This window comes from Eleutherodactylus coqui, chromosome 13 (genome assembly GCF_035609145.1).
Source record: "Eleutherodactylus coqui strain aEleCoq1 chromosome 13, aEleCoq1.hap1, whole genome shotgun sequence".
Lineage (NCBI taxonomy): Eukaryota > Metazoa > Chordata > Amphibia > Anura > Eleutherodactylidae > Eleutherodactylus > Eleutherodactylus coqui.
Window position 1 is genome coordinate 93,997,281 of NC_089849.1, and position 16,354 is coordinate 94,013,634.

Sequence of the window (16,354 nt, forward strand, 5' to 3'; positions counted from 1 at the left end):
AGCATGCTTCATTTTCAACGTATTTGTGCACCATAGAAGTCAATGTCGATCTCTGCACTGCGGATGTGCCGGCGCATATGCGCTTTGCTTTTTTTTTTTAAACCCCTGCTATCTCGCAGAATCTGCGGCCGGTCCGCAATATGAACTGCAGACGGGTCGCGGATCGGACGCTTCCATTGACTTAAATGAAACACGCTGCGATTTGTTTTCTGCATGCGGAATCCGGACAAAAAATCCACATGTGTAAATTGAAGTGCGATGCCCATGCTTCCCTATAGGGGGCCTGAACTGCGGATCTTCTGCACGAGACACCACAAATCAAATCCCCCCCGTGGACATTGGGCCTAAGGGCGCCCACCCACTGGCGTTTGCGATTTTCGTGCGTGAAAAATGCGGCGTTTTCGCGGCTTTTCCATTAATTTCCATTGACTTTCATGGGTGCATTAGGAGAAAAATAAGGACACATATGCAACTGACAGTTCCTATGTTAAAAATCGCAACGCAACGCAAAACGCCAGTGGACAGGAGTACATTCAATTCTAATTGCTCTTGAGAAAAAACGCAAAACGCAAAGAAAAAAAAATCGCCAGTGGGTGGGCGCCCTAAAGCTGCATGCACACGGGCTGGTCGGATTCTGCATGTTGGAGCCCGCAGCGGAATCCGGCCCTGTGCCCAGCTGGCATCTGTGCGTACCTGTATTTTCTTATTTTCTGTACTGCAGATGGTCCGCACGGCTCGCCGTCAAACATGGAAGCCGTCCGACCTGCGGCCTGTCCGCAATTAAAATAAAAAAAACAACCAGGAAGACTGCGCATGAGCGTGCGTGAGATATGCTGTCATGCTTAATTAAAAAAACTGCCATGTGCGGCAATACGCCGGACACACCGCGTTATACACACTGGGTTTTCCCACGCTAAGAACGGCTCCAGCTCCGGTATCGAAGGGTTACAGAGAAGTAGATGTCTAATACAAAGTAAACAGTTAAAAGCAAAGATTACGGCTTCATATGACGTTTTTGCGCGCACATTACGCAGAGAATAGAAGCCGCTGATTTGGATGGGTTTGTTCACATTTCCGTAAAAACAGAAGTAGAACATGTTCTATTTTTCTGCATATTTGCACTCCAAAGGTCCCCATAGAAGTCATGGGGGAGAGGGGGTGCGAAGCCTGCGCAATACGCAAGGGCGTGTGATAAACATTGCGCAATTCCGATGGAAAAAGAACACATCTAGAACTCAGAGGAATTAGCCATTCCAATCGTGTTTGTGTCCCGTGCGCAAAAAACAATAACAACTACAGACCCTGAGAGCTGGAAAATAAACCGACGGGCGCACAAAATAGGCCTCATTTATAAGACAATGGCGCGGACGCTCATCTGAAGGGCCTTTAGAGAATCATTTACAATCTACAGGTAGGAGCCGAGTGAGGTTTTGAGCCACATTATATCCTCACCTGTGGTTGGGATTCAGTCGTCTCGTGTAGAACAGCCCTCACATTCTAAAAACAAACGTTCTAGAGCAGCGTCACGAGGAAAGTCTGCAAAAGACGAAAACGGGAACCTTTTTCAGTTCCTGTTTTCCTGGGTAAAGGTCCCTGAGTGCAAAAGCACCCGGCAGCCGTCCCACAATCCATCGCTCCTACAAAAGGAGTGTTTGAGAGAATGGAGGAGCAGCGGCCAGAGATCTCTTCCGCCCCCCCCCCCCCCCATCCCCATTCACCGTTCATAGATGACCAACTGCCTGTTCACACGGGCCGATATTCGCTTAGTCTTCAGCTCAGCTAAAAACCAGGGCAATGTGCTCAGAGCCCCATAGGTGGCGGTGTGCACGCAGAGCAACAATCGCCCGAATTAGTTGTTTGCAGCAATTATTGGGGTGATAGTCACCCCTTGTAAAGTGCATGTGGTTTCTGATAGGATTGTAATAAAGTGGAGTGTTTTACAGCATCTCTTGTGCCAGAAGCTCCACCGTCAGGAGATACCGATCTCATGAGACTCGAGTCTTGGGGTCATGATCTTTCCAGGCCAAAAGTAGTCAGGTGGCCTTCAGACTGGGAAGGGTGCCATTAGTTTAGCAAACTCTTAGTTGACAGATGATATGCCCACTAGGGCAATTATGCCACAAAAACCTAGGTCAACCGCGGGCTCGAACAGTGAAGACAGAAATGAGCCCTAAGTATGACCACTGCTCATCTGTCATCCATGATGGTTGGCGTCCAACCTAGCCTAGAGGCCAAGCCTAGTAATCACCAATCAGCACTGTATCAGACAGTTCATAAAGCTTTACCTAAATGTTTGTGGGCCTTCTCTGTAAGCAAATCATTAATTAGCGCTGTTTAGTTAGGTGAAGGGCACTGGTGCCCTGGATGGAGATGGGGCTAGGGGGTGACTTGGCAGCAGACTGGGAGTCATTTCAAGGGGCTAGAGATCTGGAATAATAGTAATCTTCATTTATATAGTCCAACATATTGCACAGCACTTCATAAGTCAGGGGGGCTGGAGGTTAATGGGAGGTTCTTTCATGTCATGAGGGACCAGAGCAGGTCAGCAATGGATACATGTGGTCTGTATGTATCCAAGGAAGACCCCATCATCTAGTGCAGAAAAAAAAAAACATTACTATTGGATATGGCAAAGTGTTTTCAAATGGATGGCATGGAGGCTCAGTGTAGAGAAGTTACAATGAAGAACTATTGTGCTGAGGTTGAAACCACCCAGGGGAAACCTCTGCAGAAACTGATACAATGTATCAGACTGCGAAATACACTGTACAATATAATAACAGTCAACAATAGCAATCATTGCACCTGTGCTGACCGCTCACTGAATGGAGGTGGAGCACGAAAGAGATCTCTTCTGACCACCCGCTTCCGTTCAGAGTAAGGCCGGCTGTCGGATTCCGCATGTGTGAGCCTGCAGCGGAAACCATCCCTGACCGCAGCCGGTGTCCGCGTCTACCTCTCATTTTTCTTCTGTATCTGCACTACGGATGGCTGCAGCAAGCCGCCATCAGACATGTGCAGTACAGATTCCCCCCCCCCCCCCCCCCCCAATATTTATTTTTCCGGCACCATCGCTAGGCAAAGACATGGAATCCGCGACCTTTCTGCAATGTCAAATGCGGAAGGGCTGCAGATCAGATGACTTCCATTGACTTCAAGGGAAGCCGTCTGTGTGGAATCCACGCAAAATAGAACATGCTGCGATTTACTTTCCGCAAGCGGAAATCACGATCGCTGTCTGCTCCTGTGGGCGGTCATGCGAATGCTCTATTCTTGCTAATGGAAGTGGAATGCTGCGCATCGTCCACGCAGGTGACAATCGTGGATTCCGCGGCCTACTGTTCATAAACACTTGTTTGTGCAAACAGCTGACAGTCGATTGGTTTCAGGTAAGCGACTCGACTAGTGAGCGATCTTCAAAGTCACCCATAATCACTCTTTTCAATGATTACTCTGGTGACTATTGGCCCAAGCAAATGTACCCTTAAAAGGGGCACTAACATCAGTCTTATCTATTGAGCACAATCTATTGTTCTGTGTTATCAGCCTTGTTAACTTTTTGCTGAGAGAAGTCCACAAACAGCCCAGCCTTGAGCACTACATTGTATCACACACTCTATGTGTTACGTAACAGAGGTAGTTCTCTTTTGATTTTCCTTTAATTTTTTATTACTCATTTTGTGTTTTTTTATTTTTCCTCTGACGCGCCTTAGAAAAATTCACAAATTACCCCTTGAAAAATGATTATGAACAATCCTGTTATCTGATACCGAAGCATTAAAAACACACAAGCCTTTTAGCCTGACAGAGAGCTGAACATTAATTTCCTGCCTTGTGAGATGTCAGTTACACCAGTGATGGAACAGATAGGGCCTTTTATCTCTATGAATAGCCTGTTGTCATATCCTTATTGGAGGCAGTTTTTTCATATACATTCTACCTATTCGGTTGGCCCCGCTTGGAAGTCAGTATCACTTATCAACCTCTAGAGACCGTGTACTGCATCAGCAATCCACAGTCTATGGGCTGTTAAAGGGACAGTCTTCTACATAGGGAGCAGTATTATTGTAGTTATATTCTTGTACATAGGGGGCAGTATTATAGTAGTTATATTCTTGTACACAGGAGGCAGTATTATAGTAGTTATATTCTTGTACATAGGGGGCAGTATTATAGTAGTTATATTCTTGTACATAGAGGGCAGTATTATAGTAGTTATATTCTTGTACATAGGGGCAGTATTATAGTAGTTATATTCTTGTACATAGGGGTTATATTATAGTAGTTATATTCTTGTACATAGGGCAGTATTATAGTAGGTATATTCTTGTACATAGGGGGCAGTATTATAGTAGTTATATTCTTGTACATAGGGGGCTGTATTATAGTAGTTATATTCTTGTACATAGGGGGCAGTATTATAGTAGTTATATTCTTATACATAGGGGACAGTATTATAGCAGTTATATTCTTGTACATAGGAGGCAGTATTATAGTAGTTATATTCTGGTACATAGGAGCAGTATTATAGTAGTTATATTCTTGTACATAGGAGGCAGTATTATAGTAGTTATAGACTTGTACATAGGGGGAGCAGTATTATAGTAGTTATATTCTTGTACATAGGGACAGTATTATAGTAGTTATATTCTTGTATATATAGGAGGCAGTATTATAGTAGTTCTATTCTTGTACATAGGGGGCAGTATTATAGTAGTTATATTCTTGTACATAAGGGCAGTATTATAGTAGTTATATTCTTGTACATAGGGGGCAGTATTATACGGTAGTAGTTATATTCTTGTACATGGGGGGCCGTATTATAGTAATTATATTCTTGTACATAGGAGGCAGTATTATAGTAGTTATATTCTTGTACATAGGGGGCAGTATTATAGTAGTTATATTCTTGTACATAGGAGCAGTATTATAGTAGCTATATTCTTGTACATAGAGAGCAGTATTATAGTAGTTATATTCTTGTACATAGGGAGCAGTATTATAGTAGTTATATTCTTGTACATAGGGGGCAGTATTATAGTAGTTATATTCTTGTACATAGGAGGCAGTGTTATTGTAGTTATATTCTTGTACATAGGGGGCAGTATTATAGTAGTTATATTCTTGTACATAGGAGGCAGTATTATAGTAGTTATATTCTTGTACATAGGGGGTAGTATTATAGTAGTTATATTCTTGTACATAAGGAGCAATATTATAGTAGTTATATTCTTGTACATAGGGGGCAGTATTATAGTAGTTATATTCTTGTATATAGGAGGCAGTATTATAGTAGTTATATTCTTGTACATAGGGGCAGTATTATAGTAGTTATATTCTTGTACATAGGGGGCAGTATTATAGTAGTTATATTCTTGTACATAGGAGGCAGTATTATAGTAGTTATATTCTTGTACATAGGAGGCAGTATTATAGTAGTTATATTCTTGTACATAGGGGGCAGTATTATAGTAGTTATATTCTTGTACATAGGGGGGCAGTATTATAGTAGTTATATTCTTGTACATAGGGGGCAGTATTGTAGTAGTTATATTCTTGTACATAGGAGCAGTATTATAGTAGTTATATTCTTGTACATAGGGGGCAGTATTATAGTAGTTATATTCTTGTACATAGGGGGCAGTATTATAGTAGTTATATTCTTGTACATAGGGGGGCCGTATTATAGTAGTTATATTCTTGTACATAGGGGGCAGTATTATAGTAGTTATATTCTTGTACATAGGAGCAGTAATATAGTAATTATATTCTTGCACATAAAGAGCAGTATTATAGCAGTTATATTCTTGTACATAGGAGCAGTATTATAGTAGTTATATTCTTGTACATAGGAGGCAGTATTATAGTAGTTATATTCTTGTACATAGGGGGCAGTGTTATAGTAGTTATATTCTTGTACATAGGAGGCAGTATTATAGTAGTTATATTCTTGTATAATAATAATCTTTATTTGTATAGAGACAACGTATTCTGCAGTATTATAGTATATTCTCGTACATAGGGGGCAGCATTATAATAGTTATTTTCCTATGCATAGGAGCAGTATTATAGTACCGTAGCTTACATACACTTCTGACCTTGGGGCTGCATAAACACCACTGACAGCTCTGCAGGTTTTTTTTAGGAATCCATGGAAAACAATGTAACTTTGCTCATCACTGAAGAAGAAGAAGAAAGTAAACTCAGCCTAATAAATATATACCTGGCTCTTCTGTTCCTGTAGACCTATGGGCAGCCATATTTATTCCAGCCTGAAAGCCAGAAAGGGTTAATAAGAACCCCTTAGCTCTCCGTGCCTCCCATCAGATTGAGGTCTGCAGAGAGGCGCCTGTCATTATTATTTCACTCTGCGGTCTCTTCGTTTTATTTGGATTCTTGGTTTTGCAATGACCAGGACGCAGCGAGGCGTTGTTCTCTGGGCCGCCCAAAAATATGCCACTTCCAAGGTGGTCCAAGCTGAAAGGCCCTAATATAAACAGGATCCTTGTTGTTTGCTTGTTCTAAGACAAGGTCTGTCTGATGCCTTGTTGTCACTGTAACCTGCGCAGCCTCAGACATCCCCTGCTGACTTGTTGGTTTATGGAGTCTTTTTGTTAACTGAAGTCATTCTGTATCTCACAGGCGGCCTTTACCCCAAAACTGACATCTCACCCTGCAGTCAATCCCAAGGGATGTGCATGGAAAGAATCACACTTTATAAGCCAACTTGTGGATGAGAGCGTATCACACAAGACAAGCTTAGATACACTGGGTCAGCAGGCAGTACTGTACATGATAGGCTTAGCTATAGCAGCTCTCCGGACAGCACATGATAGGCTCAAGCACAGTCAGCTGACCGTATCACAGGATAGGTGTAGATCCAGAGATAGTAGCCAACGTGATAGGCTTAGATACACTGGCTCATTAGACACAATCACAACTATAAAACAGAGCTAAAGAGCCTCACGTGGTGCAGAGTGTTAAGGCAGCAGCAATGCAGTCCTAAGCTCTTGCTCACAACCTGAAGGTTGCAAGTTCAATCCCCGCTTGGCTCAGGTAAAAGGCTCAATCCTTCTGAGGTCAGTAAAATGAGCAGTGGGGGGTAATAAATAAGTGACCTGAAAGCGCTGTGGAATAGGTTAGCACAATACAAGGTTTATTGTTTAAGTTTATCTATAGGAGTAATCATATGGCTGTTTTCCCAAAATGACCTATTATTTGCGTATTTGCCTCCATATTTGTATTCTTTGCTATCGGGCAAATATGGATCCATATTTGCCCAACAGAAAATACAAATACTTTTACTTAAAACAAATTGATGACATTTCTGTTGAAATGCGTCCATAATACGCATCTGTATTGCGGACGTGTTTTTAGACGCTCATCTGAAACCAGCCTTAGGCCCCTTCACAGGAGTTTATCTGCGCAAGGAGAAATTGTGCGTGCAATACGGAGAATAAAATCCACTGGTTTCAATGGATTCGTTCAAATGTGCTTATTTTCCTGCGCATTTTGGTTGTGAAAAAAAAAAAACATGCAGAAAGCCCTATGTTCTTTCACCTTTGCGCAATAAGAGGCCCTCATAGAAGACAATGAGGATGCACGAATACGCTAGGAGATGCGTGAAACACTGAATAATTGTGCAGAAAAAGCACACATCTGGAACCCAGACTAATTAGCCATTTCAATCAGTGCATCTTTGTGTACCGCGCACAAATTAACATGCCTTGCATGTGGAGAAAGTACCATCAAATACGCCAATGCATGCACATTAAAAGCATTGTTCATTCTGCAAATACGCAGCGCTTCAGCGGGTGCAGATACGCCTACGCTCATGTCAAGGGGGCCTTAAGCCGGCGGCACATAACCAGGTCTGAATGGCAGAATCTGCCATCGTCACCCGTGAGGACAATTCATGGTATTCCGCATCCATTGAAAGAATAGAAAATTCGCATGGCCGCCCACAGGAGCTCGTTCAGTCGCTCTCACTTATACGGCGAGTGTGAGCGTCTGAATGATTTCTAGTGTTAACGAGCCAACAATGTATCTGCGGTATAAACAGGCCGCACGAGAGCGAACTCCGACATCATTCGCTCATTCAAATGATGAAGCGTTTGGTGTAAGCGGACTCGTGGGGCTTATTCACACATCAGCATTTTGTGAGCCAAAACCAGAAGTGGAACGTATAGAAAAAAGTATAATGCAAAGTTTTCAGACGCGCTCCCGGTTTTGGCTTACGAAAAACGGATGATAAATACCAACATGTGAATAAGCCCTTAGGCCGGCTTCACTCAGTCATATTCGCACATGCAATATGCGGAAAATCGAGCCTACTGAAGTCAAAGGGTTCGTTCACGTTTCTGTATTTTGCATTCGTCTTTTCAAGCGCGCAAAAACAAAAAAAAAACTATTTTTTTTGCGAGTTTGCACGCAAAAGGTTCCCATACAAGTTAATAGGGAGAGGTGCGCAAATGTGTACGCAAAACCCAAGGAGATGCATGATGCGTTGCGTAATTCTGCTGCTAAAGAACACATCTGGGACTCATTAAGAATAATTAGCCATTTCAATCAGCGTCTTTGTTTGCCCCATGCAAGTAAACATGTCTTGCGGGCGAAAAACGTACAATAAAAACACACTGATGCGCACTGCTCATTACACAAAAACGTAGCGCTCAGCTGTGCACCAATAGGCTTGTGTGAAGCCAGCCTTAGAGAAAGCGGTTCAGCAGCAAGTATCACACAGAATAAACTTAGATACAGTGGCTCAGTAGACAGTGTCACGTATAAAAAGTTTAGATACTGCGTCTCGGGAGATAGTATGTCAGGAGGGGTGTCGTGTCTCCTTAAGGAGAGCACCCAAAATGTGTGTGGAGAGTCCAAGGGGTGAGTGGATAGACAATGGCATAGTCTTTTCCCAAGGAGGGCACCTAGAAGGGGTGTGGGGACACCTAGAAGGTGAGTGAGGAGACTTATAAGGCCATGCAAGCTCCTCTGGGTAATTTATGCAAATAAGGAAGATAGAATTAATTAAAGAGGTAGTAATTCCATCTCCCTTGGGACGCAGTATTACACACCATAGGCTTGGATAAACATTTCATGAAGGGGCTTGTAGTAATACCCGTTTACATTACATACGGTTTCCGGGGGACATGTCTGCTGCCCGTCTTCTGTTTCCAGCCCTGACTGATACTAATCATTAGTTACACTAATCTTCTCCATCTATTGTAATAAAATGACTATTTTTAACCGTGTTTCCGCTGTTCTCTCATCTGATGGTCTCTCGTATTTCAGCAGTAAACCTCAAAATTCCCTCAATCCCTCCTTTCGCTCGGCGCAAAACTCAAAACAATCCAATTAGGGGGAAATCCAAGATGGCCGCCACAGGCTTCTGTTTGTCAGTGTTTGGATAAACTATTTTCCAGTAGAGGTTACCGCAGCCCGAGCCATAGAGGACTGCTTGTCCCAAACACACAGAAGCCATTGTCACTGTGTGGAAGGTAAATAAACAGCAGGGATGATAATGGCAGGCAGGCGCTCGGCACACAATGGCGGCACTATCAGGATGAGCCTCCATGTATGAGGACATTGTATGCAGACGGGTGATTATAATGATAACGACACCCTGTGTGCAGCAACAATGTACAAACCCTTTACCAGAACTCATCAGGTTGGTGGGAAACAAAAGACACCGGTATCTAAGCCAGGGGCGCTCTTACACAGAGCCACAAATCGCTTGCCCGCTCCTTCTGGCGGTTATCTTAGACTCAAGGATATATATATTTTACAGTATCGAATAAGAACGATTGAGCGATCGCTGCACCAATCATTAGCGAATGAGCCAGCAATGATCTTCATGCATGCAGAAAATCAACGATAAGTGATCAAATTATCGTTCAATTGTTGGCTAATTTAGCCAAAAAAAAAAAAAATGGCGACCATCTGAAGCACTGGATTCCAAAGCATTCATTCAGATGTCCGCTATTTAGCCGCGTCAAAACATCGCGTCCGAATACGCCGGCCAATGTTTTGACACGGCCAGAAAAGATAGGTCTTGCCTTATCTTTTGGCAGCGATCAGCCGGCAGCTCCCATAGGCTTCTATGGGAGCTGCCGGGTAAGTCGGCAGAGGGAGTTCAGCAGCGACCAGAGCTGCTATACCATGTCAGCTGGCTCTATTAGGCTAGTAGAAGTATTTATGCCAGCCGAAGGAATTCCGGGCTGCAGCCGGCCATGTGAATGCGCGAGAAAACGTGAGATTTGGTTGTGGCTCTTGATCGTTCATGCTGAAAAACGCATCGCCGTGTGAAATAGGCCTTATATTTTCAGCAGCTGGGACCGTAATGGCGAACCTATGACACGCATGTCAGCACTGACACACGTAGCCATAGTCGCTGACACGCGGACGCTCACCCCGTTAGTGAATACTGGCACTGATACGCGTAGCCATAGTCGCTGACACGCGGCCGCTCACCCCGTTAATGAATACCGGCAGGGGCCGTGACTCCCCTGCTGGTATTCACTAACCAGCACTACTAACAGCGCTGATCCCGGCGCACACTGTGATGTCAGTGTGCAGCCAGGATCCTCCTCCCCCCGTCCCCCGACGTCTCCTACCTGTTGGTTCCGCGGGTTGGTTCAGCACAAATGAGAAACAGTGCGGTCAAGTCGTGTTGTACAGTTGGGTTGCCAATAATGCTTTGATATACATAGTACACCTAAATATTATTGGCATGTGACTCTACAGCTCGCAGGATGACCTGAGTGATGGCAAGAATATGCTGAGAATTGTGGTTTACCAACTGTGGACCTTACATGAAGGCTATACTGATGTGAAAGTCAGACTGAATACATAACATTGTATGAATCACAGGTGAAGTTCGGTAGGCTCATTCATTTTGTTATCCATCTGGCCCAGATCTTTATGACTTCTCCAGCAAATTCTTGTCTTTGTGGAGTTTGCACCCCAGACATCTTTGACTCGTCTGATAATAGCGCTGCATGCTGAGTCACCTAAAATAGAGCTACTCACTGTGCCCCCAAAATAAAACACACCGCCTCCACAGCAATAAATACACTACTGGAACTAAATAAAGCAAGCAGCTAGAAGGAATAAAACTTTGGCACATGGACTGATTTTTGCTGCGGAATTCGCGCCAGATGCCTGCTGCGAATTCCGCGGAAATGTCAGTCCCTAGCATGCAATGTAAAATGGTTCTTCCACACACACGAGCAGAAATCACTTGCGATTTCTGCTTGCAGAGGAAGAATCGCACCATGCTCTATTTTTGTGCGAGACTCACAAGGACGGCTTGCATTGCAGTCAATAGAAGCTGTCCGTCCCGCGGCGATTCTGAAATGTCAATTTCAAAATATCTGCGGATCCGCATCATTTTCTGCTCTGCGCATGTGTGGTGGCGTGCCAGCTGGCACATCTGCACTGCACCTGAGACAGGTATGTGGGGGTCACTGGCCGGCACAGGGTTGGATTTCGCTGAGAGATCTTACCCCAGAATCTGACCCGGCCTTTCTCTGTGTGATTGTACAACTTCAGAGCAAAAGGGTCATTTATTGTGGAAAGGGAGGCTCTAGTACCATGTTGTACCGCCTCTAGCTTGGATACAAGATGTGATACGGGTGGGCATAGAGGCTCTAGTACTGGTAGTACTGCCTCTAGCTTGGATACAAGATGTGATACTGCAGGCATGGAGGCTCTAGTACCCTGTTGTACCGCCTCTAGCTTGGATACTAGATGTGATATGGGTGGGCATGGAGGCTCTAGTACCCTGTTGTACCGCCTCTAGTTTAGATACAAGATGTTATATGGGTGGGCATGGAGGCTCTAGTACCCTGTTGTATCGCCTCTAGCTTGGATACAAGATGTGATACAGGCAGGCATGGAGGTTCTAGTACCCTGTTGTACCGCCTCTAGCTTGGATACAAGATGTGATACAGGAAGGCATGGAGGCTCTAGTACCCTGTTGTATCGCCTCTAGCTTGGATACAAGATGTGATACCAGCAGGCATGGAGGCTCTAGTACCCTGTTGTACCGCCTCTAGCTTGGATACAAGATGTGATACAGGTGGCCATGGAGGCTCTAGTACCCTGTTGTACCGGCTCTAGATTGGATACAAGATGTGATACGGGCAGGCATGGTGGCTCTAGTACCCTGTTGTACCCTCTCTAGCTTGGATACATGATATGACGTGGGCGGGCATGGAGGCTCTAGTACCCTGTTGTACCGCCTCTAGCTTGTATATAAGATGGGATACGGGGCCATGGAGGCTCTAGTACCCTGTTTTTCCGCCTCTAGCTTGGATACAGGATGTGATATGGGTGGGCATGGAGCCACTAGTACCCTGTTGTACCGCCTCTAGCTTGGATACAAGATGTGATACGGGCGGTCATCAAGGTTCTAGTACCCTGTTGTACCACCTCTAGGTTGGATACAGGATGTAATATGGGGGCATGGAGGCTCCAGTGACCTGTTGTACCGCCTGTAGCTTGTATACAAGATGTTGTGGGGCTTGTAGCGGTGTGCGGCCGAGCATTATCCTGCTGCCCCTTGGAAGCCGCTATGAGAGGAACACATGTGTCTGCAGGATGTCCTGAACATATCGCTGAGCCGTCATTGTCCCTCCTACCACTATTAGGGGAGACAGACTTGCGTATGCGATGCCCCCCAGACCATCACACCAGCAGGGGGCAGTGTGCTGCTCCACAGCAAAGCCAGGATTGAGGCGCTCACCCCGAGGTCTCCAGACATCAACGCGGCCGTCGTCAGCGCCCAAACTGAACCTGGAATTGTTGCTGAAGACAACCCGGTTCCACCCCGTAGCGTCCAGTTTCATCGCTCATGCCATCACGGCAGACGGAGGTGACGGTGGGCTTTCACTGTACAGAGAGAACCATACATCCCAGAATGGCCGGCTGCTGACCCCGCTGTAAGCTTCTGCTACGGACCCTCACTATGCTTATGATGCTCACACGGGTGTAAGTGGCCATGTAATACGCAGTACACAACAAATACGCATGTAACATTCAGATGTTTTGCGTATGCCTAATCCTCATATCCTATATTGGTGTGTAATACACAGATAGGACATACAGTGGGGGGTTTTCTTTTGCACGCGTTAATCCACACCCATTGCACAAACGTGTGTGAATATGCTTGTATGACACGGGCCTAAGGATCTCTTCAGGATTGGCGGATGCTTCAGCGCCCAGCAGTTATCACAGGAGCGGGGATCGCTGGGACTTCACACAGGACCAGATCGCTTAGTGAACGGCGGCGGAGCGCGGCAGGGATCACACCGCCCACCGCCGCCATTCACAGCGCTCATAGACCAAAACCAATTAAAGCAATGCGCTCTATTTTCTGAGTTTGCGCCCACAAATTTTACATGCGTAATAGATAGCGCTAATGTGTTTGTGTGGAGAAGCCCTAAAGGTACTATTACACGGGGCGACTGTAAAAGAGAAACTATGGGTACGCATGGACGCCGCGACTGCCAGGGGCGGACTCCCACATGCCGTATACGGCTTTGCCGTGCGCAGGCGGCCTTATGATAGCCTTAATATACAGTAGCTCAGTAGACGGTATCACACCTCACAGGCTTGGATACAGTAGCGCAGTAGACAGTACCACACCTCACAAGCTTGGATACAGTAGCTCAGTAGACGGTATCACACCTCACAGGCTTGGATACAGCAACGCAGTAGACAGTACCACACCTCACAGGCTTGGATACAGTAGACAGTACCACACCTCACAGGCTTGGATACAGCAGGGCAGTAGACAGTACCACACCTCACAGGCTTGGATACAGCAGCGCAGTAGACAGTACCACACCTCACAGGCTTGGATACAGCAACGCAGTAGACAGTACCACACCTCACAGGCTTGGATACAGCAGCGCAGTAGACAGTACCACACCTCACAGGCTTGGATACAGCAACGTGGTAGACAGTACCAGACATCACAGGCTTGGATACAGCAGGGCAGTAGACAGTACCACACCTCACAGGCTTGGATACAGCAACGCAGTAGACAGTACCACACCTCACAGGCTTGGATACAGCAGCGCAGTAGACAGTACCACACCTCACAGGCTTGGATACAGCAACGTGGTAGACAGTACCAGACATCACAGGCTTGGATACAGCAGGGCAGTAGACAGTACCACACCTCACAGGCTTGGCTACAGCAACGCAGTAGACAGTACCACACCTCACAGGCTTGGATACAGCAGCGCAGTAGACAGTACCACACCTCACAGGCTTGGATACAGCAACGTGGTAGACAGTACCAGACATCACAGGCTTGGATACAGCAACGTGGTAGACAGTACCAGACATCACAGGCTTGGATACAGCAGCGCAGTAGACAGTACCACACCTCACAGGCTTGGATACAGCAACGTGGTAGACAGTACCAGACATCACAGGCTTGGATACAGCAGGGCAGTAGACAGTACCACACCTCACAGGCTTGGATACAGCAGCGCGGTAGATAGTACCACACCTCACAGGCTTGGATACAGCAACGTGGTAGACAGTACCAGACATCACAGGCTTGGATACAGCAGCTCAGTAGACAGTATCACACAAGATACGCTTATATAAAGGGCCTCAGCAGACTGGACTACACAAGATAGATTTAGGATGCATTCACATGGGTGAAACTCAGTCCAAAATTGATGGCAGCTTCACACGGGCGGATCAGTGTGTGCAATATGTGTGGTATACACCCCATTGTTTTCAACGGGTTTGTTCACATTTCCGTATTTTGCACGTGCACGCTCCATTTTTCTGTGCATTTGCGAACCAAAGGCCCCCATAGAAGTCAATGGTGGGGTGCAAGTAAGGGCCCATTTGCTGATAGCATTGTTTCCCCATAGAGAACAAAGGATTTGAGCGCAGATATTAACCCTCCGGCTATTAACGGCTTTCAGCCAAAGGCCTCATTTGCACACTGAATTGCTCTTCAGTAGCTGTCCTTTGAGCGATCATTGCTGCGTGTAAATGGGCCTTAAGAGTCGTGAGCTCTGCCCACATGGCCATCAGCCGCACCCCCCCGGTGTGACTGCACCCTTAGGGCTCCTGCACACTTGCGGTTTTCTTGCGATTGTCAATGGGACTTTTTCCCCGTCACATCACAGAGAGAAGACGCAGAAGAAGGTGAGCCGCACTGCTCACTGCAGGGGCACGGGTCGGATCCCCTCTGCAGGCGGCCTTTCTACTGTTAAAAATGCATCACAAGTTGGCGCTTCGCAATTTTTGTGCGTTTTTAACATTAGAAAGTCCCACTGACAATCGTGTGAAAAAAACGAGCAAGAAAAACACAAGTGAGCAGGAGCCCTGAGACACACAGATCAGCGGGCGGTATCACAGGGCAGGGTTAGATACACAGATCAGCAGACGGTATCACAGCGCAGGCTTAGATACACAGATCAGCAGACGGTATCACAGGGCAGGCTTGGATACACAGATCAGCAGACGGTATCACAGGGCAGGCTTGGATACACAGATCAGTGCGGGCGGCATCACAGGACAGGCTTGGATACACAGATCAGTGCAGGCGGCATCACAGGACAGGCTTGGATACACAGATCAGTGCAGGCGGCATCACAGGACAGGCTTGGATACACAGATCAGTGCGGGCGGCATCACAGGACAGGCTTAGATACACAGATCAGCAGGCGGTATCACAGGACAGGCTTAGATACACAGATCAGTGCAGGCAGCATCACAGGACAGGCTTAGATACACAGATCAACGGACGGTATCACAGGGCAGGCTTAGATACACAGATCAGTGCGGGCGGCATCACAGGACAGGCTTGGATACACAGATCAGTGCAGGCGGCATCACAGGACAGGCTTGGATACACAGATCAGTGCGGGCGGCATCACAGGACAGGCTTAGATACACAGATCAGCAGGCGGTATCACAGGACAGGCTTAGATACACAGATCAGTGCAGGCGGCATCACAGGACAGGCTTAGATACACAGATCAACGGACGGTATCACAGGGCAGGCTTAGATACACAGATCAGCAGGCGGTATCACAGGGCAGGCTTAAATACACAGATCAGCAGACAGTATTACAGCACAGGCTTAGATACACAGATCAGCAGACGGTATTACAGCACAGGCTTAGATACACAGATCAGCAGACCGTATCACAGGACAGGCTTAGATATACTGATCAGCAGGCAGTATCACAGGGCAGGCTTAGATACACGGATCAGCAGACGGTATCACAGGGCAGGCTTAGATACACAGATCAGCAGACGGTATCACAGGGCAGGCTTAGATACACCGATCAACGGACGGTATCATAGGGCATGCTTA